Here is a 26,050-nt window from a genome sequence, read left to right on the forward strand (position 1 = left end):
AACCATACAGCTGCAAAGCAATTCAATTTCTACAATCACTGGCAGAAATAGACTGGGCTGTTCCAGCTTATATCTGTCAACGCTCCTCACAGCTTGACAAAATGGTACTCGACGTAGAGAGATGACAAATTTAGGGAGAGGATATGAACATATCTTGGCAGGCCAGTCGGATGATGAATTGTGCACAAAGAGGATCTGTAATCAAATCAGAACAGCTGCAGAGTTCATCCATAATATATGCACCACCAGTTTCCCTGAGAGTCAAACCAACCACAAGGTATAAAGCTGTATTTCATGTGAAGAACTTTGAGGGTTTGGTTTTCTTAAGTGTCTCTTGTCCCTGCTTTATTCAAGAACTCTCACTCACTAATTGCCCTCTTTGCATAGCTTTTAGGAGAAAAGACCACATAATCTCTCCAACTGCCCCCATTAACCCACCAACCAGGTGTCCTCGTTTACATCTCATCTCCAGGGCAGCCCTGCCCTTACCGTGTCAGAGATATTCCTTGTTCAAACCATCCCTCTCCATTTTCCCTCAACCTCATTAATTTTAGTTCTCCTGTTCAGTATTAATTGATTGAAAGCTACAGCATGGAAACAGGCCCTTTGGCCCACCGAACCCACGTGAACCATCACTTACCTGTTCACATTAGCTCTATGTTATTCCACTTTCACATCCACTCCCTACACAGTAGGGGACAATTTACAGAGGACAATTAACCTACAAATCTGCATATCTTTGGAATTTGGGAGGAAAACAGAGCACCTGGAGGAAACCCACACGGTCACAGGGAGAATATGCAAACTACACACAGACAGCACCAGAGGCCAGGATTGAGCCTGGGTCTCTGGTGCTGTGAGGCAGTAGTTCTACCAGCTGCACCACTGTGCTGTCCTGATGGAGAGAACAACATCAACTGTTTCTCTTTCCTCAGAAACTGACTGACCAGCTGAGTGATTTTTATTAGAGTAGTAAACTAGTACCTTAATACCTGGCCAAAAGGCCATTCCAATGAATTACGTTGCCTCAAAATTAAAAATGATTACTTATGCCATAGGAGTATTCTGATATAATGAAATGTGTATATATCTTTTGTTCTGCGGGGAGCCTAAAGAAATATTATCAGACATAATAAATCAGGACATTTTCTAAAATGTTCAGGAAAATCAGGGCATTTTCTAAATGGAAAATTGTGACTGAGGCCTTGTATCAAGTTACAGACTGGCCTCTGTATCAATTACTTCTTGTAAGATGATGTTAAAATGTTTGATTATCCTCCAGGTCAGTGTTAGGTCCAGGTAGGTACTTTAAATTCAAAATGACCAAAAAAAAACAAAGATAAGCTACAATTAGCATTGAACTAATATATTTATTTTTTACCTTATCACTTATGCTCAAACAAGGGGCAAACCCCAAAGCAATAGCATTTGATTTATAATCAGTTATGAAGAAAGTGGCTGATGGAAGAGATGAAAGAAAAAAAAAATTCCCTTATTGCAGTGGATAAATTCACCAACTTGCCTTGTTAGACACGAAGAACAAGAAATTTCAAAAACTGAGCAAGTCAATACATCTCAAACATAAACTTACATCAGCATGATGTATTCAATTAGTCTTCCAAAACAAAACCATGAAACACCAATGATTATTTAAAAACCAGATTATTAAATGATTTAAACTCATATAGCATGTGATTATCACACTGGGATGGTGACTCAAACTACAACACAACAAAATGAATTGAACAAAAACTCTCACCTTCACGCACAAATTAAAACAAACCACATGAAATGTCTTGCTGACATTGGATAGGCTCCAACTTTATTTCCAGTGAAACTTACAATGATCATTACTTAACTTCTATGGAAATAATTTGCTTCCAAATTCAGCGACTGTATCACTAAATGCAATAAAGTCCCATCATGTTAATAATAATTATTGGGAAGCAAAGTGCTAAATAGCAACAGAATGCAACAAAGAGATCATATTTCCCACATACAATGGTGAAGTCTCAATTAAAAATTGAGAGACTAGTGTGCATTGAATAGAATACATTCAATACATTGCATCACAGCTTGGTTTTGGAACGGCTCTGTCCAAGACCGCAAGAAATTGCAGTTGTGGATGTAGCCCAGTCCATCATATAGACCAGACTCCCCACCTTTGTCCCATCTTCACCACGCTGCCTTGGGAAAGCAGCCATCATAATCAAAGACTTTCCCACCCCGGTTATTCCTTCTCCTTCTCCCCCTCCTTCTCCCCCTCCCCCTCCCCCCCACCCCTCCCCCACCCCACCCCCCTCCAACCCACCCCCCACCACCCCAGCCCCCTCCCCCCCCACCCACCCCACCCCACCCACACCCCCACACCCCTACACCCCTCCCCCCCCACCCACCCCTCCCCCCCACCCCCCCTCCACCCCCCACCCCACCCCCAATCCCCCCTCCACCCCCCACCCCCCCACCCCTCCCCCCCCCACCCCCCACCTCCCACCCCCCACCTCCCCCCCCCCCACCTCCCCCCTCCACCCCCCACCCCACTCCCAACTGGCAGAAGATACAGAAGCTTGAAAGCACATACCACTAGATAGACTCAGGAACAGCTTCTTCCCTTCTGTTATCAGACTTCTGAATGGTCCTTCCATAAGCTAGCATACGACGATACCACACGGCAGACATTAGAAATTGTCCCTGGAACTGTTATGTTACAATGCTGAGAGACGAGATTCCTTACTGAGCATCTTTCCCGTCTCTCGACCAATTGTACTTGAGTTTGGCTTGATTGTTTTCATGCATAGTATTATCTGATTTGATTGGATTGAATGCAAAACAAAGCTTTTCACTGTATCCCCGTACTCATGACAGTAATAAACTTAAACCTACACAAAGCATGTTCAGTTATCCATTTCAGTAAAACACTTTGTGATGCATTTAAGTTCCGTTCATGTCTTATCTTGAAGCAGATAACACAGCACGTTCTTTGGATTGCAGAGGGTTTAAATCACTTTAATCCAATCAAAATCAAGACTATTGCTCAACTTATGCACGTTGCTGTAAAACAATCCTCTCTTTTTAAACACTGCCAACAATGCCTGGTGAGTCGCAATATCAAAACCCTTGCTTAGTGTATAATTGTCTAGAGACAAGATAACATTTTGTGATTCACTTGCTTGAAATAAGGTTCAGATCGAACCCTGGACTCTGGAGCTGCGAGGCAACGATTCACGAACAGCGTACAACACAAAGTGCTGGAGCAAATCAGCAGATCAGGGTGCATTTCTGGAGGACATAGAAAGGATACAGATGCTGCCTGACCCGCTGAGATCCTCCAGCACTTTGATCTACACAAGATTCCAGCATCAGCAGTTTCTTGTCTTCAATTCACTAACAGGTTCTTTTTCCACCCTCACCTCCTTTCCTACCCCACACCTCCACCATCCTCCCCCCAACCCTTACTGCCCACCCTCCCCCCCCCCCCCCCCCACCCCTCTCCCCCAATTTGGATAGAAAAAGCTGGGAATGCTCATGCAAATATGGCAAGAAATATCCTTTCAGAAGCTGGGTTCAGCGCAGTGATACTATACAATAGAACTTTATTTATTCCAGGAGGGAGATTGGTGTGCCAACAGCCGTAAAACACAACAGGATACATGAAACATGAAATTAAAGTGATGAGTGGAAAGTCCAGGATTTGGGATGTGCAAAGATTGGGGAGGGGGAGGGGGAAGGGGAGCCAGACTACCCCATGACAGAAGAGGAAGGAGTTGCACAGGATCTCCTGCGGCATACTGTGCTGATGTCGCAGTTGGTGCTCCAGAATATCATGCTTAATCCCAACCTATGGTGTGGCCCATGTGTCAATAGTGTTTCATTGTCATGTCAGTGTCATATGTACCGACAATAGAGATGCAGCAGCAGAATAGGCCTGTAACCACAATACACATAGATGGCATATAATAAACCACTTTTTGTAATCTCCTTCTTTCCTGGGAGTTTTCATGTTCTGTAATGAAATGATGCCTCTCAGCTCCAGAGCCCAGGGTTCAATCCTGACCTCATTTCAAGCAAGTGAATCACAAAATGTTCTCGACTCTCAATGATTTGTTTTAGTTTAGTTTAGTTTAGCTTATCATTATCAGATGTATCAGATGTTTGAGTGCTGTCCAGTTCAAAGACTGTACACAAATGCAATCAAACTGTCGATGAGCACGGATTTTCATCTTGAACTTATGAACTTATGAAGCAAGGATTTTGATGTCGAGATTTGGCCATGAATTGTTGACATTGTTTTAAGAGAGAAGATTCCTTTACCACATTTGTATAAGTTGAGCCATATTCACAATTTTAAGTGAAACAATGCGATTGGCATTGTGACAACAGTTGTCCAGGTCTTTCAGCTTCCTCCCACATGTCAATGACGTGTTGTTTGGCAGGTTAATTGGCTGATCTAGTGATTCCTTGTGTACAGAGTTGGCAGGAGAATCAGATGGTGGGGAGGTGGTTCAGATGGGCACATGAATGGAAATGCGGGATTAGCACAAGATTAGTCCAAATGAGTGCTTTGTGGTCAGTTCCGACTGTGTGCCAAAACAGCGTGTTTCCATGCTTATAGCGCACTGACTTGTTAACATGGACTTAGGTTGTCAGCAGGATCGACATTCATTCAGCACAAAGGGCTTTTACGTGTAACTATCAAATCCCTCGTGCTAATATTTTGCTATCAGTTACAATCATCTATAGCAACTTTGCAACAAATGATTGCTGCAAAAAGTCAGGTGGAATATTTCATATATTCTGCAGCACTTTATGTCTTCTGTGGGAGAAATAGAAGCATATTGTTCTGAAGACCTGCTCTTGGCAAAGGTTATTCATCTTTCCCCTTTCACCCTTCATAGCTGATATATCATAGCTGCCTCCGCCGTTACTCCTGGCAGCTTGTTGCAGACACACACCACTATCTGTGTAAAAAAACCTTACCTCGCACATCTCCTTTAAACTTTGAGCATCTCACCTTAAATCTATGCCCTCTAGTCTTTGACCTTTCCACCCTGGGGAAAATGTTTTGACAGTCGACCCTATCTGTGCCTCTTCATAATTTTATACACTTTTTTCAGAAGAGCCAAGAATTGGAATACAATAATGCAAATGGTGCCTCCCCACCTAGAATTTTTCAAACATGCTATAATGTTGTAGCATCTGCCTTCAATGGCGAAACAGATCCAACAATGGCACAGAGCCAATACTATGAATGTTTTCTCATCAACCACAGTGAGCTGTACAATGTGTCAATTTCAGAAATGCTGCTTTTTTTGCTGCTTTTGCCATGAGCCTTGTGCTTTCTCCACCAGCATCTTGTCTACCGCGCTATTTTCCTGACGTTCAACGTTCCTTTCACCAAACTAAAGTTGCAGGCAGGTTGAATATAAACACTCAAATCCACCAAAATCCATCAAACACCAACATGAACTGGGGGGGGGGGGGGGGGGGGGAGGAGGGGACAACATGCGAGTGGGGCAGAAGAGAACGGTCAGGAGAGGAAGGGGGAGGGGAGGGCCATGAGGGGAGACCGAAGGGGGAGGGGAGGGCCATGAGGGGGGACACAAGGGGAGGGGAGACAGAAGGGGGAGGGGAGGGCCATGAGGGGGGACGGAAGGGGTAGGGAAGGGCCATGAGGGGTTACGGAAGGGGGAGGGGGCAGGAGTAGGGACAGAACTGGGGCAGAAGAGGAACGGGGGACAGAGAGGGAGTGGAAGGGAATGGGGTAGAGGAGGGGGAGGACACATAGCAGTTGCTGATCTCACTCCTGCAGGCTGCTGCTCTCATGGCTCCATCAATGCTCTAGCCTTTGTTCAACTCTGAACACAAACTCCTTTTGATAGTCATTTTAAACCTTGGAGACATTGAGATGGCACAATAGCTGTCATTAAACAAGAATATGACAAAAGATGACTAAATTCTTGGTGCAGTCAACTATAAATACAAATGCAGCTTTGTTATACTAAAAATATCACCATGTACTTCAAATTGCCTCCAACTATCTTCAGTAACCCAATAAAATGACCAATTAAAAGATGAATTGTTTCCTTGTTCTTCACAATCCATTTCAAGTTTGAACATCCAAGACGAGTCAACAACACGTGTTTTTAAAATAAATTGTGCTATAAGATGCAGCAAAAAAGTAAATGTAGCCGTTACTTACTGTGAAATATTGCACGTGTTTTGTGTGTCATCAGGAGAATTGGGAGAGGGGAATGGTTTGTGAGTTTGGAGACCATAGTCCGATGCGTGGAGAAAGAGCAGAGAGCGGGTGTGGGTGCAGAATGTGATTTTCCTGGGGGTGGGGATGGGGGGAGTGAAGTATGGAGAGCCGTAAGGAGAGTGTGCTTGTGGAAGTCAGGTTAAAGGAGAGAATGCCGAGAGGGCTGCTGGGGGAGAGAGATCAGTTCAGAAGAGGGAGTGTTAGAGGGTAGACGGGGATAAGGTCAATCTGAGGAGGGAGTTCTCCAGTCTCATTCATTTCTGAAGGAGGTAATGTTGGGGGGGGGGGGGGGGGATGGGGTCAGTCCAAGGAGTGATTGTTGGGGTAGGGTTCATTTCTGAGGAGGAGGTGTTGAGAGATGGGGTCAGTGCAGTGGAGAGAGTGTTGCACAGGTGGGAGTTCGGCTCCGATGCGTGTGTTTTGAAGATGGAGACATCAGCTGTAAGGTGAGGGTGTGGTAGATTTGTTGTGCAAACAGAACATTGGGAGGGAGTTAGAGAACTCAAAGAAAGTTTGAAGAGAGACAATCTTGGTTGTTCAAATGAAGAGGGAACACCAAGATAGGGCCAAGGAGAAGTAAAAGCAACCATCTTATTTTTTGTTTTGCATCACCGACCAATTGAATTGTTTGCAACGAGAAGAGATAACCTCACCAATGTAGATTTTTACCATTTATCATGCGGTTATTTATTATGATCCTACATCACGAACACGCCTAAGACAATGATGATTTTGGTGTAGAGCAACTAATTCTTCCTTTCCGTGCCTAATCTGCCTTTCATTAGATCATGAATATTTTTTAAACCACAGTGACATTTTCCTACACTCGCCCCATCTCCTCATTTCCTTCTACTTTCCACTGCAACTGCAGGAGATGCAACAACTGTCCCTTTCCCTCCCCCCTTGACTCCATCCAAGGACCCCAATATCTTTTCAGGTGAGGTAGAGGTTCACTTGCACCTCCTCCAAACTCATCTACTGTATCCGCAGTTCCAGGTGTCAATTCCAGTATATTGGCGAGACCAAGCACAGGCTCGGCGATCGTTTTACTGAACACCTCCGCTCAGTTCGCCTTGACCTACCTGATCTCCTGGTTGCTCAACACATCAACTCCCCCTCCCATTCCCAATCTGACCTTTCTGTCCTGGGCCTCCTCCATTGTCAGAGTGAGGCTCAGTACAAATTGGAGGAAGACCGCCCCATATTTCGCTTGGGTAGCTTACACCCCAGCGGTATGAACATTGACTTCTCTAACTTCAAGTAGCCCTTGCTTTCCCTCTCTCTCCATCCTCTCTCCCTTCCCTGTTCTCCCAGCAGTCTGACTGTGTCTGACTATATTCTATCTCTGTCCTTCCCACTGCCCTGACATCAGTCTGAAGAAAGGTCTCGACCATAAACGTCACCCATTCCTTCTCTCCAGAGATGCTGCCTGACCCGCTGAGTTACTCCAGCATTTTGTGTTTTCCTCCTCATTTCCCTTAATATACAAGAATCGATCCATCCCTGCCATAAACGTACACGGAGTGACTAAAACGTCAGAGATTGGGTGATGAATTTCAAAGATGCAAGAGTGACAGAAAACTCTTGTTCAACAACAATTGGTATTTTATATTTCATAGATATCTAGATTACGTGATAGCCCTATTGTTATATTTTTACCTTTGGCTGGACCCCCACTATTTAAAAGAGACTTATAATGACAGCACTATACAACTTGAAATAAACTCTCAACATCCACTGAGCCTCGATAATGAACAGTTCAGGATTTGGTACAGTCAAATGCCAAAGATTCCCTCCCGGATAATGATCAACAAAACTGGAAGCCCTATTATTTAGAGGCAGAGAAAAAAATCTTTGTAAGAAACCATTTCACTTTTTTCAAAGCGGATATTACACATGAAATACAAACAAATCTCATGCACTATCATGTTATTAAAGGCTAACAATTGATTCATTTGTCAAAGTTATCCATTTCCAAACACAGTTGACCACTTTATCCATTGAAATAATTATCTTAATTTACTGAGTTGATAGGTTGAAAGAAAAGCCATAAATGTTGACATGAAACTAAACAAAGTTGATGACATTTATACCAGCAGTTATTTTAAAACCCACAAAGCGATGCATTCAATCAACTTCCACATCATATAACCCAAATACCAAAGTACAGTAAACTCTCATTAGAACAGACCATAGTGGGGGGAATGATGTCTGATTGGCCACTCTAACTGAGTCAGATATTACCGAGGAATAGAGTATCATTGTATAAGTAGTGGAAACAAAGAATTGTAGATACTGGCACGAAAGGACACAAAGTGCTGGAGTAACTCAGCAGGTCAGGCGGTATCTCAGGAGAACATAGGTGATGTTTAGGGTCATGACCCCATCTTGAGACACTTGGTCTGGAACAGGGGTCTGGATCCAGGTGAGTTGAAGCAGGGATTGGCAAAGTCTATGGTCGCGGCCCGTGGGCGACAGGAGTGCAGGTAAGGGGCAGCAGTGGTGGCAGCAGAGGCATGCTTGGCCTGGAAGCGGCCGAAGAAGTTGTGTGGGCCAGTGGCGGGGGCGCAGGACCGGCCTGGAAGTAGCAGGGGAGGGGGTGTGGGCCGAGGGTGGCATCAGCAGCCCAACCTGATGTCGAAGGTCAGCAAGTCCATCCGCGAGAACCGAAATCCATTATAAAAAGGTCCACAATCAGGAGGGTTTACTGTACGACGATATTTCTTTATGTTGCAAACATTTTAAAACATGGTTTTCAACCAATGTCTACTGGTCATCCCACCCAAGAAGAATAGCCACGTAATATCTCCCTCTTCGATGTCATTGAGTCATACACTACAGAAATAGACCCTTCGGCACATCTTGTCCATGCCAACCAAGATGCCCTATCTAAGCCAATCCCCATTTTCCTGCATTTGACCCATATACCTCTCTAAACCTTTCTCATCCATGTACCTATCCACGTCAATATGGTCACAGCACAATCCTGACAGCAGTCAGTGATACAGCTAAGGGAATCGACTGAATATGTTTCAAATAGCATGCTACATTGGGTGGTCTTGTGCTACTTGTCTGAACTTCAGTCCTCTTCCCGATTCAATATCATCAGCTATGAAAATGTAATAAGCATGTGGAGGAGGACACAACAATGCACAAGTTAATTAATGTTTACTATTTCCGTCACTTCAGGTAATAGAACTGCCATTAATCCCTTCCTCCCACTCCCAAGTGTTTATGAATCTTTATGTACCAATTATAAAAGGATATAGAAACAAATCAAAATAATGCAACATTTTTAAAAACACTTGTATTATTACATAAAATATAAAACTCCAAATAAATAGTTTCATTTCCATTTCACTTCAATGATACATTAAATTGCCAAAAACGCCTTTCTGACCTTGCTTCAGAGCACTGCTTATGAAGCTTTCCAGTTCAATGTACCGATTTTTATTCATAAACTCCAATGCTGAGTTATGATATTACCATGTATCAAGTTAAGTATTATTTTGAAATTATGCCCATTATTAAATTTCCAATGGAAACAACTACTGGGAAAAATTCAGTGAAAAGTATACATCAAATATGACAAGGCACAGTGAAAGCCAAAAAATATTTTCACAGTGTGGTGAAATTCCACTTCGCTTTAACAGAAGCTAAGCACTTTTCCAATATAATTAACATTCCCAAAGGAATGAAAGGAAAGAGTTAGATTCTGAAAATTATTGAAGAATTGCCTCCTAATAAGCTAACGCAAACGTTATATGTAAAAATAGCTCAAAACGTCTTGCAGGGTTGAATCTATGCACAACTTATTTAGGAAACCCATGCTTAAATCACTCCCAAAATTTCTTTAGCATCGCATGCTATTATAATGATTTGCAAAGTCACACTAAAACCTCCATGCGGCAAAGATACATTTACTCTGCCATTGCCAATACAATCTTGAGCAAAAACCAAATTGCCGGAAGAACTCAGCAGGAAAGGCAGCATTTGTGGAGGGAATTTCGGATTGGGCCCCTTCTTCAGGTTGATTATAGTAGGGGAAAGAAGGCAGAAGGAGGAGGTGGAGGTGGGGCAGAGCCTGGCAAGTGATAGGTGGACACAGGTGAGGAGGGTGCGTGATTGGCAGATGGGTGGAGAATGCGAAAACTGGAGGTGAAAAGGCAAAATGCTGCCAGATTAAGGAAGGGCAGAGGAGTGAAATGTGCAGATGGAGGGGGGGATCAGGTTGAAAGGGGACCGAGGAGAAAGAAAATAGGGGGGGATAAATGGGAAATATAGGACAGGAATGGGAGATGTGTATGGAGGAAGAGAAAGGGCAGGGTGACGAGGGTGTGTGAGATGTGAGGGCAGCCGGTTAGGGTAGGGGAAAGAGGGGGCAGGGTTTCTTGCTATTGAGGGCGTGCAGCGTAGGTTTACTAGGTTAATTCCCGGAATGGCGGGACTGTCATATGTTGAAAGACTGGAGCGACTAGGTTTGTATACACTGGAATTTAGAAGGATGAGAGGGGATCTTATCGAAACGTATAAAATTATTAAGGGGTTGGACACGTTATAGGCAGGAAACATGTTCCCAATGTTGGGGGAGTCTAGAACCAGGGGCCACAGTTTAAGAATAAGGGGTAGGCCATTTAGAACAGAGATGAGGAAAAACTTTTTTAGTCAGAGAGTTGTGAATCTGTGGAATTCTCTGCCTCAGAGGGCAGTGGAGGCCAATTCTCTGAATACATTCAAGAGAGAGCTAGATAGAGCTCTTAAGGATAGCGGAGTCAGGCGGTATGGGGAGAAGGCAGGAACGGGGTACTGATTGAGAATGATCAGCCATGATCACATTGAATGGCGGTGCTGGCTCGAAGGGCCGAATGGCCTTCTCCTGCACCTATTTTCTATTGTCCATTGTTTGCTGGGTATTACTTGAAGTTAGCGAATTAACTTGAAGTTAGCAAATCAATTTGCACACAGTTGGATTGTAAGGCACCCATATGGAGTATGAAGTGCTGCTCTTCAGTTCATAGATATTTTCTTTCATTATCGCTCTACCCGTTGTGCTGGAAGGTGAGAATGTTTTTGCTGCATCTATACTTATCTATCCAGCAATCATTAGAAAATTACGCATTTCTCTTTTTGCACCATTTTTTAAAACCATTCCTTTCCTGGCACCCACGTTCCAATTCTGGCCTCTCTGAATATCTTTAATCACACCACCATCGGTGGCCATGCCAACAACAACAGTACTCCCTACATCTAAATACATGTTTCAAGATCACGGTGGAAATGCATGTGTGGGATGACCAACAAGTAAGGATTATTCAGTCACCACTCTTAAGAAAACAAGAACTGCCTAAAAAGTGCTGAAGTAGCTCAGCAGATCAGGCAGCATCTCTGGAGGACATGGATAGGCCCCAACACGAAGCATCATCCATCCAAGTCCTCCAGAGATGCTGCCTGACCTACAGAGTTGCTCCAGCACTTTGTGTTCTATGCATCTGTAGTTCTTTGCATCTTTATGTTACAGGTCCACTGCAAAATCTCCTCAAAGTGTGCCTACTTTGAAGAAGTTCTGTTTAGACGCAAGAAACTATAGATGATGGTTTACAAAAACAGACTAAGTGCTGGAGTAACTCACCAGGTCAGGCAGCATCTCTGGAGAGCATGGGCATATTGGGTCAAGCCCCTTCTTCGGACCGATTATGGTAGGGAAGTAGAAACCTGATGGGACTTCTGTGAGACCCTCTTTCACTGCCCCCCACTAAAAAGGGTCCCGACCCAAAACTTTGCCTCTCCATTTCCTCTAGAGATGCATAAACACTGTGGCAAGTATTAATTTTCAGCCATATTAGTTATCAGATACTGTAAAATCCTAAGCTGGTTGACTGCACTGTGAACATCTTCATCTGCTTCCGTTCCAAAGGCACGATAATTGAACAATGTAAAAGGAAGGCATTACTATGCATTAAAGGAGAAATGTACAAACTTCTTTATTCTTATTGACAACTTAAGTGCATTCCATAGAGTTTTGTGGAATGCACCATAAGCTAAAATGATCTTTAGCTTAATGTGTGTACATCTCAACATAATGACGAACAAGCTTTTATGTTCTTTTTTTAATTTATTCACTGCCGAGTTAAGACAATCGAGAATGCCCTTCTAAATCTGCAACGAAACTAAAATCACACAGGATGAGTTTCTTAGAAATGCAAACATGAAGAGAAACTCAATTTCAAGCGTTTTGTGGCGAAGAAGGTGGCAAAGTTTGAATAAGATATACGAGGCAAAAAGTTTCTTTCTTTTTTTAAACACATGGAGTGATGGATACCTGAAAGGCACTGTCAAGGGTGTTGGTGGAGGCAGATGTGGCTGAAGCATTTAAAAGGCTTTTACAGGGGCTCATGGATGCACAGGGAATGGAGGCATTATGAATCACATGCAGGCAGAGGAAATTATCCTAATTTGGCATTATGGTTGGCACAGGCAAAGGGCCTGTTCCTGTCCTGTACAGTTCTATGTTCGAATCAACATTAAATGATGACAATAATTTAGTAATGCAAATACTGGTAAATGCATCACAGGGTGCATGTTAAAGACCAGCAAATCCTACCACCACCATTTTTTGCTAATTGATTAGGCATTTTAGGAAGAGATGTTAGAGACAACAAAACAAGTGACAGGCAGCTGTGGGTTATTGAAATGAAGATTCCATCTAACCAAGTTTTAATTCTTTGGCATATTACACATAATGAAGGGGAACAAAACAAAAATAAATTAATTCTTCAGAGTTGAATGAAAAGTGTAAAAATTTGAAATTTTGCAGAAATAAAAACGTTAATCAAAGGAAATTAATGTAGCTAGGAAATGTAAATCAAGGATTGAAATCTTCTGCATGTTGTCTTCATTCTTCTGTTTCAAATAAAATGGTCCTTTCTAAACTACTTTATCTTTATCACAACAGTCAAACATTTTCAATATAATTGATCATAAATTGCTGCACAAACACTGTGTGCTGCAGCACACTCAAACTATTCAATATCATCTTTTCATGGTTTATTTCCTTGCTATTTTTAAATTGAATTGATTTGAAAAATATAACAGAGAAACAGGCCCTTGGGCCCAAAGTGTTCATGCCGAATATCGGTCACTTGTTCATATAATTTCTATGTTATCCCACTTTCTCATCCACTTCCTACACACAAGGGGCGATTATAGAGGCCAATTAACCTACAAATCTGCACACCTTTAGGATATGGGAGGAAACCAGAGCACCCGAAGGAAATCCATGTGGTCATGGAGAGAATGTGAAAACGCCACGCAGACAGCACCTGAGGTTAAGATCGAACCCGGGTCTCTGGCACAATGAGGCAGCAGCTCTAACAGCTGCGCCACTGTGTTGCCCTTATTTGTGAAGGACCTGGTTAGAGGGTTTGAAACAGTAAAGAAAATATAACAGCCACCATGTCACAGCTTTAGATAGGTAATATATTTACATTATTGCACCTTAATAAAATTAACAAGTGCGAAGCATTCATATCAGTACACTTACTAGTTTTCTCTCTCCATCATACTATATGGAAGTAGCTGGCTAAACAACCTTCACATAATTTCACAGATTCACCTACCCCAAACAGATAGGATTTTCAGTCATTAAGAGAAAAAAATGATCTCATACCTCATGTCCCAGCACTTCACGCTTCTCTGCACCAACTTGAAAAAATATATCAAACAGACCACATTAAATTCTGAAATAAAAATGCACTATTTGACGGAGCTCCTGGCAGCCATTGCCTTTTGCATAGTAAAACCCCACATCCACTGCCAGCCTGTGAATAGCAATGTGGTCAATTGAAGCTGCAGAGATGGGATTCTACATTCATCTCACAGACAAGCTGCAACACTTTCTCCGCCGACCTTCAGAATCGCATCACAGCAAGAAATCTGCTGTTCCAAACATCGGATGCTTAGAGTGAAGCAATAAAACCAGTGCATTTTGACTGGACTAAAAAAAAACACGTCAGATGTATTGCCTGGAGGCGTCTTTACTCCAGATCAAAATTTAGCGACTCAGTATATGTTGTACAAGTGACCAGACAAGCAGAAGAGTCTGCAAGATTCAACTTGATGCTGATCCTTGAGGGAAAATAAAAATAAATGTTTCTGTCTTGTATAGCTAAATCCATTTTTTAAAGTACAGGGATAATTTATCTGAAGAATAGTTACCACAGTTCAAATCCAAGTCCATTTAACCAATTTTTACATGTCTGTAAACAAATACACCAAAAGAGATGTTAATGCAAGTACCATACCCCATGTGTGGAGCGTTAAGAACTACGCCGGACTTGTCTTTGTTTCCCTTCCCAAGCAATATTGATTGATCAAATATATTTTTATAAATCTTAGTGGCTTTTCAAATTTTAATAACTAACTTATTGACATGCATGTGATATCCATATTATTCCAAAAGTAAATAATCATACTGCTTTTCCAGCTTCAATTTCTAAAATCACTTATTTTCATTAAAGCCTTGTTGTCAAAATTTGAACTAATAATCCCCTATGTAGTACCAAATTATTTTTGAAATTGTTATTTACTTTTGTAAGTAAATCTCCAATTGCAAATTCTGTCATCAAGAATTGTAACAAGAAACTGGCTGGCTGTATTTCTAATGAACAAGATCTAAGTGTGCAGAATATAAACAAAGCTGTGTAAAGATGGAGAGGGGGGGAGAAATCAATAACTGCTTTCCCAATCAATAGAAACTTGCACTGCACTCAAATGTCTAACAGAATAAAAAGATGCAGAACACAATGTAATCCGAAAAACAACAACTAAAATGTACTCCAATCGTAATGGAACACAAATACCTAGCATTCAATTATGACAAACCAAAGCCCACTTTTAAACTAATAATCGACCCTCCAAAAAATCCTTTAAAAAGTGTTCAATATTATGAAATAAAAGTTGAATTTCCAATGTTCTATCACCAGAGATAGCGCCCAATTAGATCAGCATTGGAACACAAATTGAATTTCAAAGTACCTGTAAAGATCTAGTAATCCAATGCAATTAAAAAAATAGTATTTGTTTTGTTTAGACATTATAATACAGTAACCCTGGTGTAAGTGGCTGCAATGTTACTTTTGAAACTGAGCAGTACTGAAATATTGCCATATAAGATGAAATGCACGAACATATGCAACTACTTTTAAAATTATTTTCAACCCACTTCTCTTTCCAATAACCCCAAAACAGTATAGACGAATGGAGCACAGAAACACACTTCTTGGCCAAATTTGTCCAAGCCAACCAAGCTAGTCCCATTTTCCCACATTTACCCCATGTCTCTCTAAACCTTTCCAATCCATGTACATGTCCAAGTGTCTTTTAAGTGTCCTTATTGTACCTACCTCATCTACTTTCTCTGACAGATTGATCATTGTACATAACATAATGTAAAAAAGTTTCCCCTCAGGTTCCTTTTTAACATATTGCTTCCCAAACTTAAGCTCTTTAGTTATTGATTCACCAACCCGGGGAAGACGTCTGTAATCTCACACACTCACCTTAGTTATTTGCTCTATTTCCCAAGAGTAGATCAAGCTTTGCTCTCTCCCTGGCAGGGCGGTCTATATATTACCACGGAAACTTTCCTGAAAACACTCAACAAATTTCACCCCATCTAAACCCTTATCACAATGGCAGTCGCAGTCCCTGTCAGCAAAGTTAAATTCTCCTATTATGGCTATTCCATTAGTCTTGCAATTCTCTGCAATCCCCTTGCCTAATTGTTCCTCTAATTCCCAATGGCTATTGGGGGCCTGTAGTACAATCCCAACAAAGTGATCATCCCTTAATTAGTTCCATCCATAAAGTCGCACTGGATGATCCATCAGTAATTTCATGTCGGATTGATGCATGATGTTCTCCTTAATCAAAAATGCAATTCCCCTCCTCTTTCCTTCACTTCTGTGCTGCCTGTACCCTGGAAATCGTGTAAACTGCAAATCCTATCCCTCCTTTAGCCATGTTTCTGTGATGGCTGGAATATCTCAGTCCCATATACCTACTCATGGCCCAAGTTTATCCACCTTGGAGTTCAAGTGCAACCCTTCCCTCTTGTACAGGTAATCTCTGCCACAGTGGAGATCCTAATGGTCCAGAAATGTGAATCCTGCCCCCTGCACTGACTCTTTAACCACACATGCAACTGTCCTTCCCTTGTATTCTTCCCCACTCCTTCTTGCCCATCCACTCCCCTGCCCTCTCCTCCACAACACACCCCAATAGCTGATAAACCAATCTTTAAAATGTCCCACTCAAACTACATTCAATTTTTAAATATTTCAAGCACAAGGAGCTTAAAGTTATTTTGAACCCTATTAAATGCAGTAATCAATAAATCCTTTGCACATCAATAACCATCTAGATGATCAATGCCTATATTATATTATGAATCATCATTTGTTCAGTGGCTTAAAATCTCAGTGAAAGTCATGCAGCATGGAAACAGGCCCATCAGCCCAACTTGTCCATGCTGACCATGATAAACTAGTCCCATTCACCCAAATTTTGCCCATATTCCTATAAATCATTCCTATCCATGTAACTGTCCAAATGTCTTTTAAATGCTGTTATACCCGCTTCAACTATCTCCTCTGGTAGCTTGTTCCATCTACCCACCTGCATCTGTGTGATAAAGCTGCCCTTCAAGTTCCTATTAATTCTTTCCACTTCCACCTTAACCTATGTCCTTAGGATCATAAGTAATCATAAAACAAAGAGCTAGAGGAACTCAGCAGGGCAGGCAGCATTTGTGAATTGAAATGGAAAGACAACATTTAATACGAGAGGAGAAAGATTTAATAGGAACCCCTCAGGTATCTTAAACCTATGCCTTCTAGTTTTTGATTCGGCTACCCTGGAAAATGGGGTGCATTCACCTCAAATTCCCCTCTTGATTTATGCACCTCTGCAAAATCACCCTTCAGCTTCCCACACGACAAGGAATAAAGTCCTAGACTGCCCAACCTCTCCCAAAAGCTCAGGCCCTTGAGTCCACTCAACCAGAATCAACCCAAAACCCTGACATAATTGTGCCAGGTCTTGCATTTTGGTTTATGAGCACAGCAACAAAAATACACAAAGTGCTGGTGGAGCTCAGTGGGTCAGGCAGCATTTGTGGAGAGAATGGATAGGTGACGTTTCAGATCAGGACCCTTCTTCAGATATCCTCCACCTGGCTAAACTGATCCTCACCCTCAACAACTCTCTAAGAAATCCATGGCAATACCAGCTCAGAGTGGGGATAAACCATTGTACTCAATTCAATGTGCCTCCTTTCTCTGTCACTTACTTTTTTTGTGTGGATTCTTAAAACAAAACTATCATATTCCAGACATTAGCAAGAAATTTGCCCAAATGACTCGGCTGAGGTCCATTATGATAGTCTCCTCGAGAGTCATATAGAATCATAGTAATTCACTGCATTGAAAGGCAGCCATTTGATACATGGTGCCCATTATCTGGGTGGCTATGATAAATCAGTTAACCCTAATCTAAAAATAATACAATTTCACTTTGATCCTAAAACATATCTTGCTTAATTTTAAGCATTTCCTTGAAATTTCATTAGCTTGTAGACTGCTTCAATTTACTCATAAGAGCATGTACATTTAATATATTAAAGCACTGAATTGCCATTCTAATTTTATGTTCTAGTGAATTACATATGCTAAACATAATTATTAAAATGCCAATGATTCAATTCAGCAGTCACTTCAAACCTACATTTAAAATCTCCTTTGAATGACCACACTCATAATATCTTTGTGGATCATTAAAAAAAAAAACAATTTAAGGATATCCTTAAGAGTTTAATTGGATGGTACAATTTTCTAAAGGGCAGACACATTCACCCTTATTCAAGAGCCAAACGTCCAGTGTTTAATTGACATATGTAGAGAAAATGGAACAATTAAATTCTTACTTGCAGCAGCATAACGGGTTTGTAAACACAGTACTCATAGGTAACACAATAAACAAACGTTCAATGAATTAAAAAAACAATATTGGTGCAAAACAGAAGCCTGAAGTTCCCAATGCAACCAGGACAATTTGTAATTTGGTTGGTGTTTGTAGTGTTTGTTAGTGTTTGTTAGTGTTCAAAAGCCTGATGAGTGTTGGGAAGAAGCTGTTCTTGGGCCTGGAGGTCACAATTTTCAGACTCCTATACCTTCTTCGTGACGGCAGGAATGAAATGAAAATATGGCCACGGTGGTGTGGCTCCTTTGAGGGTGCTGGCTGCCTTTTTCGAGGCAGCACCTCCCACAGATCCCTTTGATGGTGAGGGTGGTCATTACACATGATAGATCAGGCAGTGTCCCCAACCTTTTGTAATCCCTTTTTTGGCATTGACAAATCAACATTAATGAGAAATACACTGTGAAGATTAAAAATATATTAACTGCATACCAGAACCCACAATCTATGCCATCTCCTCCAGTCTAGTGCATTGGTACACCCTCCATTTCATAGTTCTCACTGTCTAATCATTTTGTCAACACAGTCTTCAGCCAAACTCTTCCTGAACCAATCTATCTTCATCTCCATCTTATAAAGCAGAGGTGGAAAGAGACAAGAGATGGCTTTATTGGGAAAGGGAATTAGAAATATTAGCAATATTCCCATAATATCCTGCATATTGAAGACCACATCATCAACTGTGGAATACCTGCACATTCAAATATTAAAGGTACATTTTTGGTTTTATTCTCAAGGTAGCCCTCCGATTTAGCTTGTCTTCCTGACTGTTGTATTTAATGTATTTCTCAGAGTTTTGTCTAATTATATCAAGGCTTATTTCCTTGCATCCTCAAAGATTAAACTTTCATTACTTTGTTCCGTTCCAAATCAATTTTCTGCAGCCATGAGCATTATTAATTAGAGTATCACCACCTTAACTCCAACGTTTCATCTCCCGCTGTGAAGAGTCCCAGTTTTTAAGAAAAGTAATTTACTTTAAAAATTAACTCAGTGTCTCTCCCTCAGGTGCCATCTGACCTACAGGACATCTGCAGCATACTTTCGGTTTCAGTTCTTGAATTTAGCTGCTTGTCAACATTCACGTACTAGTACTTTATGACTTCGGTAATCATTCCCAACAGCACATCAAGGTCAGCTACATCCTTGATTGGATGCAACCTAACCAATGCTATTCATGACTGGAGATATTTCCTTTTATCAACACCATATTGATTGGAATCAATTTAAAGGGGAATGACAACAAAACGTTGACAAACCAATTTCAACTCCATGAACCTTTTTCCAATAATGCCCATGAATGGATCAAAAAGAGTAATTAAGACATCAACTCTCATCAGATCAAGTGCCTGCAATTTACATGACAGATAGGGAGGATTTGAAGATGGCAGACGAGGTTGACTGAATTAAGGGGTATGAGCTACAAGGAGAGGTTGGAAAAAATGGAATTGTTCTCTCTGGAACGCTAGAGGTTAGACCTGATAGAAGCATATAAAATTATGAGAGGCATAGATAGGATAAACAGTCAAAACCTTTTTCCTCAAGGGTGGAAATGTCATGGACGAGAGAGCATAGCTTTAAGGTGAGACAGGCAACACTTAAAGGAGATGTGTGGGGCAAACGTTTATTCTTACACAGCGGGTGGTGGGTGCCTGGAATGCGCTGCCAGTAGTGGGGGTGGAGGCAAATACAATGGTGGCATTTAAGAGGCTTTTACACAGACACATGGATATGCAGGAAATGAAAGGATATGGATCACGTGCAGGCAGAGGAGATTAGGTTATCTTGGCATCATATTTGGTACAGATATTTTGGGCAATAGGGCCTGTTCCGGTGCTGCACTGTTCTATGTTCTATGTTAATTTAAGCTGTCGCCCTCAGATCTGATCATACAATTGCAATCTTTTCCGCTCAGCAATCGTGCTTAGTTTAGTTTAGAGATACAGTGCGGAAACAGGCTCTTCGGCCCATCAAGTACGCACTGACCAACGATCCCTGTACATCAACACTGTCCTACACACACTAGGGACAATTTACATTTATACCAAACCAGTTAACCTACAAAACAGTACACCTTTGGAATGTGGGAAGAAACCAACGATTTCAAAGACAACCCACGCAGACCACAGGGAGAATATACAAACTCCGTACAGACAACACCCATAGTCAGGATCGAACCTGGGTCTCTGGCAGCAGCTTCGCTATGCCACAGTGTTCTTTAATATACTTGCCCCTTAGTCTCAAAAATCTTGAATGTGCATGGATTTTGAAGCTGCCACTTCATCTTTCCCAGACCATTTTCAGCGGAATGAAGCAACCTGTTATGAAGAAGTGGTTGGCAATCTTTTCCTCGCTCGTGAAGTATAAAGGCCTTTTCCCTGTCCCACACCATCTTAGGTTGTGAGGGGACTGCCACACACCGACACAAAAGAACGAGTACTCAGATGCTGCAAAGTATTTATTTCCATCTATGAACATGAGGAGACAAGACACTGTAGATGCGGGAATCTTAAGCAAAACGCAAAATCTGGAGGAATTTAATGAGTCAGGCATCATCTGTGGAGGATATTGCCACACTGACCTTACTGTCTTAGGCCTCCTCCACATTTCCACACTGACCTTACTGTCTTAGGCCTCCTCCACTAGATAGCTGCAGGAACCGCCTCATAATGAGTCAGGCATCATCTGTGGAGGATATTGCCACACTGACCTTACTGTCTTAGGCCTCCTCCACATTTCCACACTGACCTTACTGTCTTAGGCCTCCTCCACTAGCAAGCTGCAGGAACCGCCTCATATTCGCTTGGGTAAAGCAGAATAAACATTGAATTTTCCAATTTTACGCAAAAACCACCCTCTCACCTCCCCCTTCTCTGTCCTGTTCCACACACGAGTACAACCCATTTCTCCCACAATCCCACCACTCCGTCTCCTTCCACTTATATACCCCCCCCTTCCCCCTCTGGCATTACATTTCACTCCGTTCTCTCGTTATCTTTCATCCATTGTGCCCTTTTCAGCTCCAGCCTTTATCCACCCATCAAAACACCCATCACTTGTATCACATTGTTGCAATTAATGAACCATACATTTACTCAGCAGCTTTGAATGTGATAATTGCAAGGTTAGTTCCAGACAGCATTTATGTTGTCTGACTAGAACTGCAGTTTCCTTGCACAGCAAAACATTCTGTCAATGACTGGGCTTGCAATAGCACAATACATCTCTTCCAACAATAAGGTTTAAACTCAGGCAACATGGGCAGAAATACCTATGTACTCAACATATTTTGGGGTATCTTGAACCAGATGCACAGAATGTTTCCCATCCATATTTAAAATAGTTTTGAGGGAGCTCCCGATATTTCCTTGCATTGGTTTATATTTCACTTTTTTTTTCTCAGACACCCTTTTGTCTCCTTTCCATCTCTAGCCTTTGTCCCCCCCCCCCCCCCCCCCCATCCCCACACCTATACCCATCTATAGAAAACATAGAAACATAGAAAATAGGTGCAGGAGTAGGCCATTTGGCCCTTCGAGCCTGCACCGCCATTCAATATGATCATGGCTGATCATCCAGCTCAGTAACCTGTACCTGCCTTCTCTCCATACCCCCTGATCCCTTTAGCCACAAGGGCCACATCTAACTCCCTCTTAAATATAGCCAATGAACTGGCCTCAACTACCTTCTGTGGCAGAGAATTCCACAGACTCACCACTCTGTGTGAAGAAATGTTTTCTCGTCTCGGTCCTAAAAGACTTCCCCCTTATCCTTAAGCTGTGACCCCTGGTTCTGGACTTCCCCAACATCGGGAACAATCTTCCCGCATCTAGCCTCTCCAACCCCTTAAGAATTTTATATGTTTCAATAAGATCCCCCCTCAGTCTTCTAAATTCCAGCGAGTATAAGCCTAGTCTATCCAGTCTTTCTTCATATGAAAGTCCTGCCATCCCAGGGATCAATCTGGTGAACCTTCTCTGTACTCCCTCTAAGACTAGAATGTCTTTCCTCAGATTAGGAGACCAAAACTGTACACAATACTCCAGGTGCGGTCTCACCAAGGCCCTGTACAACTGCAGCAGAACCTCCCTGCTCCTATACTCAAACCCTCTTGCTATGAATGCTAACATACCATTCGCTTTCTTCACTGCCTGCTGCACCTGCACGCTTGCTATCACTTGCCTGCCTTTGTCTCACCACCACCTTTGTTTTGCAACTTTCTCCCTCCTCCTAAAATTAATCTGAAGAAGGGTTCCAATCCCAAAGGTCACCTCTCTATGTTCTTCACAGATTCTGCCTGACCTGCTTTTAATGACCTCAGCTAAACTTTTATAGAAACAAGTCGTATCCAGCTTTGGATTAATAGGCCAGGATCTTAAAGTTCCGCAGTAACAAGAATCCCTGGGCATAAAAGCTGAGAGCTCATTCCATATAAATCAATTATGAACGCTGAGAATTTTTCTCCTGAGATTGCACCCAACTGCTGTGACTCAACAAGAACAGCAAATATCTGAAGAGCCAAGAGATCAGAGCAAAATTCTGCCAAATTTGCATTCCAAACAATAAGTTTTTTCTGCATGTTACAGAAGGTCAACTTTAAATTGCTGAAACAGTTTGCTGCTTTGGCTCATACACATACACGCTGTATCCAAAAAAAGACAGTGCACACTTTGCTGGAATCACTGCATTTCCACAAGGCAAAGCAAGACAAAAGATCTTCTATTCAAGGTCCAGAGCTCTCAGAAACAATTGCAACATCGGGGCAGTTGAAGGAACAAAACATGATTATAACCTCAGTATCAGCACACATGTCACCCCTTCAAGCTGCAGGGAATAAATAAGCAAAAGTCATCGTGCTCCACACACAAAGGCCTAGGCAGGCTGAGGGAATTCTGCAAGAAGCCACTTCAAGGAGCTGCAGACACATGTGCCTCTCAGGCATTCTTCAGTCCAAAGGCAGTCTAAAATCACAGGCTTTAAGCTATCTGATTTTAACCAGGTGACATCTTTAGAAACCTATTCATGCTTATGCAATAGGACACAGAAACAATTACTTTACATGCTTCTCCCTCTCGCGACTCATTTATTTTGTATGTTTCCAATCTGGATGGCACAGTGGCACAGCTGGTAGAGCTGCTGCCACACAGTGCCAGAGACCAGGATTCAATTGTGATTGCAAGTTGAAGAACTCTTCGCTCCAACCCATGCGCAAACATTTTTTCAAATGTGAAAGGAGTGGGGAAAAACAAGTTGGTTTATCACATGACATTAAATGCTTCAAATCACCAAATCTCCATATCAAACACGTGTGGTTGCCTCTTCCGATTGTTTTGTCTCGTGCCTCTTTCTTCTCTCTTGCTTCCCACTCCCTTTACATACCTGTGAAATGATGTAAAGATTGCTGAATGGGTGCCAAAAATTTTACAATGGCATCTGAACAGGAGCCTCGTTATTTAAAAATTACATCCCAAATCATATCTGGTTGTGCAAACAAAAAAAATGCATAGAAATCGCAACAGGATTTTAGACGATAGGGTCAAGAGAAATGCTACTTTATTAGCTGGTCCAGTGGCTCCAAATTTCCCATCATCAAATTCCCAAACTTTCACCAATTGGCATACTCAGTTAAATAGACAATAGGAGTAGCCCATTCGGCCCTTCACTGTGATCATGGCTGATCATCCACAATCAGTACCTCGTTCCTGCCTTCTCCCCATATCCCTTGACTCCGCTATCTTTAAGAGCTCTATCTAACTCTCTCTTGAAAGCATCCAGAGAATTGGCCTCCACTGCCTTCTGAGGCAGAGAATTCCACAGATTCACAACTCTCTGGGTGAAAAAGTTCTTCCTCATCTCCGTTCTAAATGGCCTACCCCTTATTCTTATACTGTGTTCCCTGGTCAAAGCAATTTCAACCTGTAAATCTCTAAATAGCACCAACAATTCTTAGAAAAGTTGTATTAGAATGCAACTGAAATTGAATGTTGCATTCATCTGTTCCTTTAAAATTTAAAATCCCCGTGAATAATAAGGATTATATTTTATTAAATCAATGAACAGCAAGACAAATATTAAAGATGGAAAAATACTTAGGGCAAAGGTCCAACTAAAATCATATTTTTCTGGCAAAATTTGGATCAATATACGTAAATTATGTATTAACAATTATATACAGAGGTTTTAATATTTGGAGCCATTTGCTTGTAAATAACATTATGAAGAAAGCATAATCATGGTACCAAGGTTTGATAATGATGAGCAAGAAAAATTCCCTCTCATATTGTCTGTTCTTATTTAATAACCCGAATCAGTCTGCAATCCAACGTAGAAGATAAGGACCCTTAAGATGTTATTTTAAAAACTTACAATTTATTGCTTCCTTTAACAAAAAGCAATTCAGAATCCTCCAACATCTGCAATAATTTCTATCGGTGCACAGCCAAAGATGAATTGCACTGGACTTCAAAAGGCTTCCCCTGACCAAACTGTCCACTTTTCAGTCAATCTAGTGCTCTAGAGTGTGGAAAAGAGTGCACCCATCAAGAGCAGTGGTAACAATTTGAGAGAGGGAGGGGTGGGGAGCACCAGAATAGTCTGAAGAACTGTCTTTAAACACAGTATTATTTTCTTTAATACCAAGGCAAACAATTCTATTGAACCATATTCATGTTATAAAGTCAGTTCTGATCCATTTACCAGGTTGCAGTGCAGAATGAATGAATTGAAATTTTCTCTGCAAAAATCTGTCATCTCTAGTACAATCATATTTTTTGAACTTCAATACTTGGACACATAAGAAGACTGTTTGTTTTTTTACAGTCCCAGGCTTGTTCTACCATTCAAATAAGGGCCCAGTGACCTAGTTTCATTCAACCATCTTTGTCCTCTTTCCTCAATATTTATTTTAATTTACAGAAACCAAGCAACCTCAACTTGAAATTGGGCAATTAAGTTACAAACGTCTTCCAACCTCTGCACATATTCCTGAAAAGTTGGAATCTACATTAAAAAAACATGAAATTGCAAATGCTGAAAATCTGAAATAAAACAACAGCGAGTCCTGGAAGTACTCAGTGAGTCAGGCAGCTCTGTGAAGAGCTGTGAAAATTAAAGATAACCCTTCAGTTTGATGCCTAAAGAAGTCATCAATAGAAGTCATCAACCTGAATCATTAACTTTGAATCCGTTTTGTTGATCATACTGGTAGACAGCTCTTCAGAACTTCAAAGTGATTACAATCGTAGTCTGTGCAAGATTTACTTAGAACACAGAATACTTAGAATAAAACACATGAACAGGATCTTCAGCCCACAATGTCTGCGCTGAACATGATGCCAGGATATACTAATAACCTCTGCCTGCACACGATTCATATACCTCCACGTCCTTCACATCCGTGTATCTAAAAGTTTTTTTAAACATCACTACCATACCTGTCCACCTGGCAGTGCTTTCCAGCCATTCACACATCTGAAAAAAACTTGCCCCGCACATTCCCTTTAAACTTTGCCCCTCGCACCTTAAAACTATGGCCTCTTCTCTTTGACATTTCCTTCCTTGGAAAAAGATTCTGCACGTCTACCCTATCTATGGTTCTCGTAATTTTATAGAATTTTGTGGGTCCCCGCTCAACCTCTTGACGTTCCAGAGAAACATCACCAGCTTACAGTACAGTGAAACTCCAGTAATCTAACAGACATGGAACATGGGAGGTGTGATTTTTTTGACTGCTGGATGTTCCTCCTATTAATACCCTAA

General features: G+C 41.6%; 1 protein-coding gene across 5 annotated transcripts in view; it reads right to left on the bottom strand.

Moving 5' to 3' along the window:
* The window catches only part of daam1a (dishevelled associated activator of morphogenesis 1a), a 170,411-nt gene that overhangs the window by 93,409 nt on the left and 50,952 nt on the right, over positions 1 to 26,050 (bottom strand). Inside the window, exon 1 of one of the 5 annotated variants that reach the window (XM_078406609.1) lies at positions 2,582 to 2,662. The exons of the other annotated variants lie outside the window; for them this stretch is intronic. The gene's annotated coding sequence lies outside the window, so the exon portion shown is untranslated. Of the gene's footprint in view, positions 1 to 2,581; positions 2,663 to 26,050 lie in introns of those variants that run through there. 5 annotated transcript variants of the gene reach the window in all.

The sequence above is a fragment of the Rhinoraja longicauda genome, chromosome 10 (genome assembly GCF_053455715.1).
Source record: "Rhinoraja longicauda isolate Sanriku21f chromosome 10, sRhiLon1.1, whole genome shotgun sequence".
NCBI classification, from domain to species: Eukaryota; Metazoa; Chordata; class Chondrichthyes; order Rajiformes; family Arhynchobatidae; genus Rhinoraja; species Rhinoraja longicauda.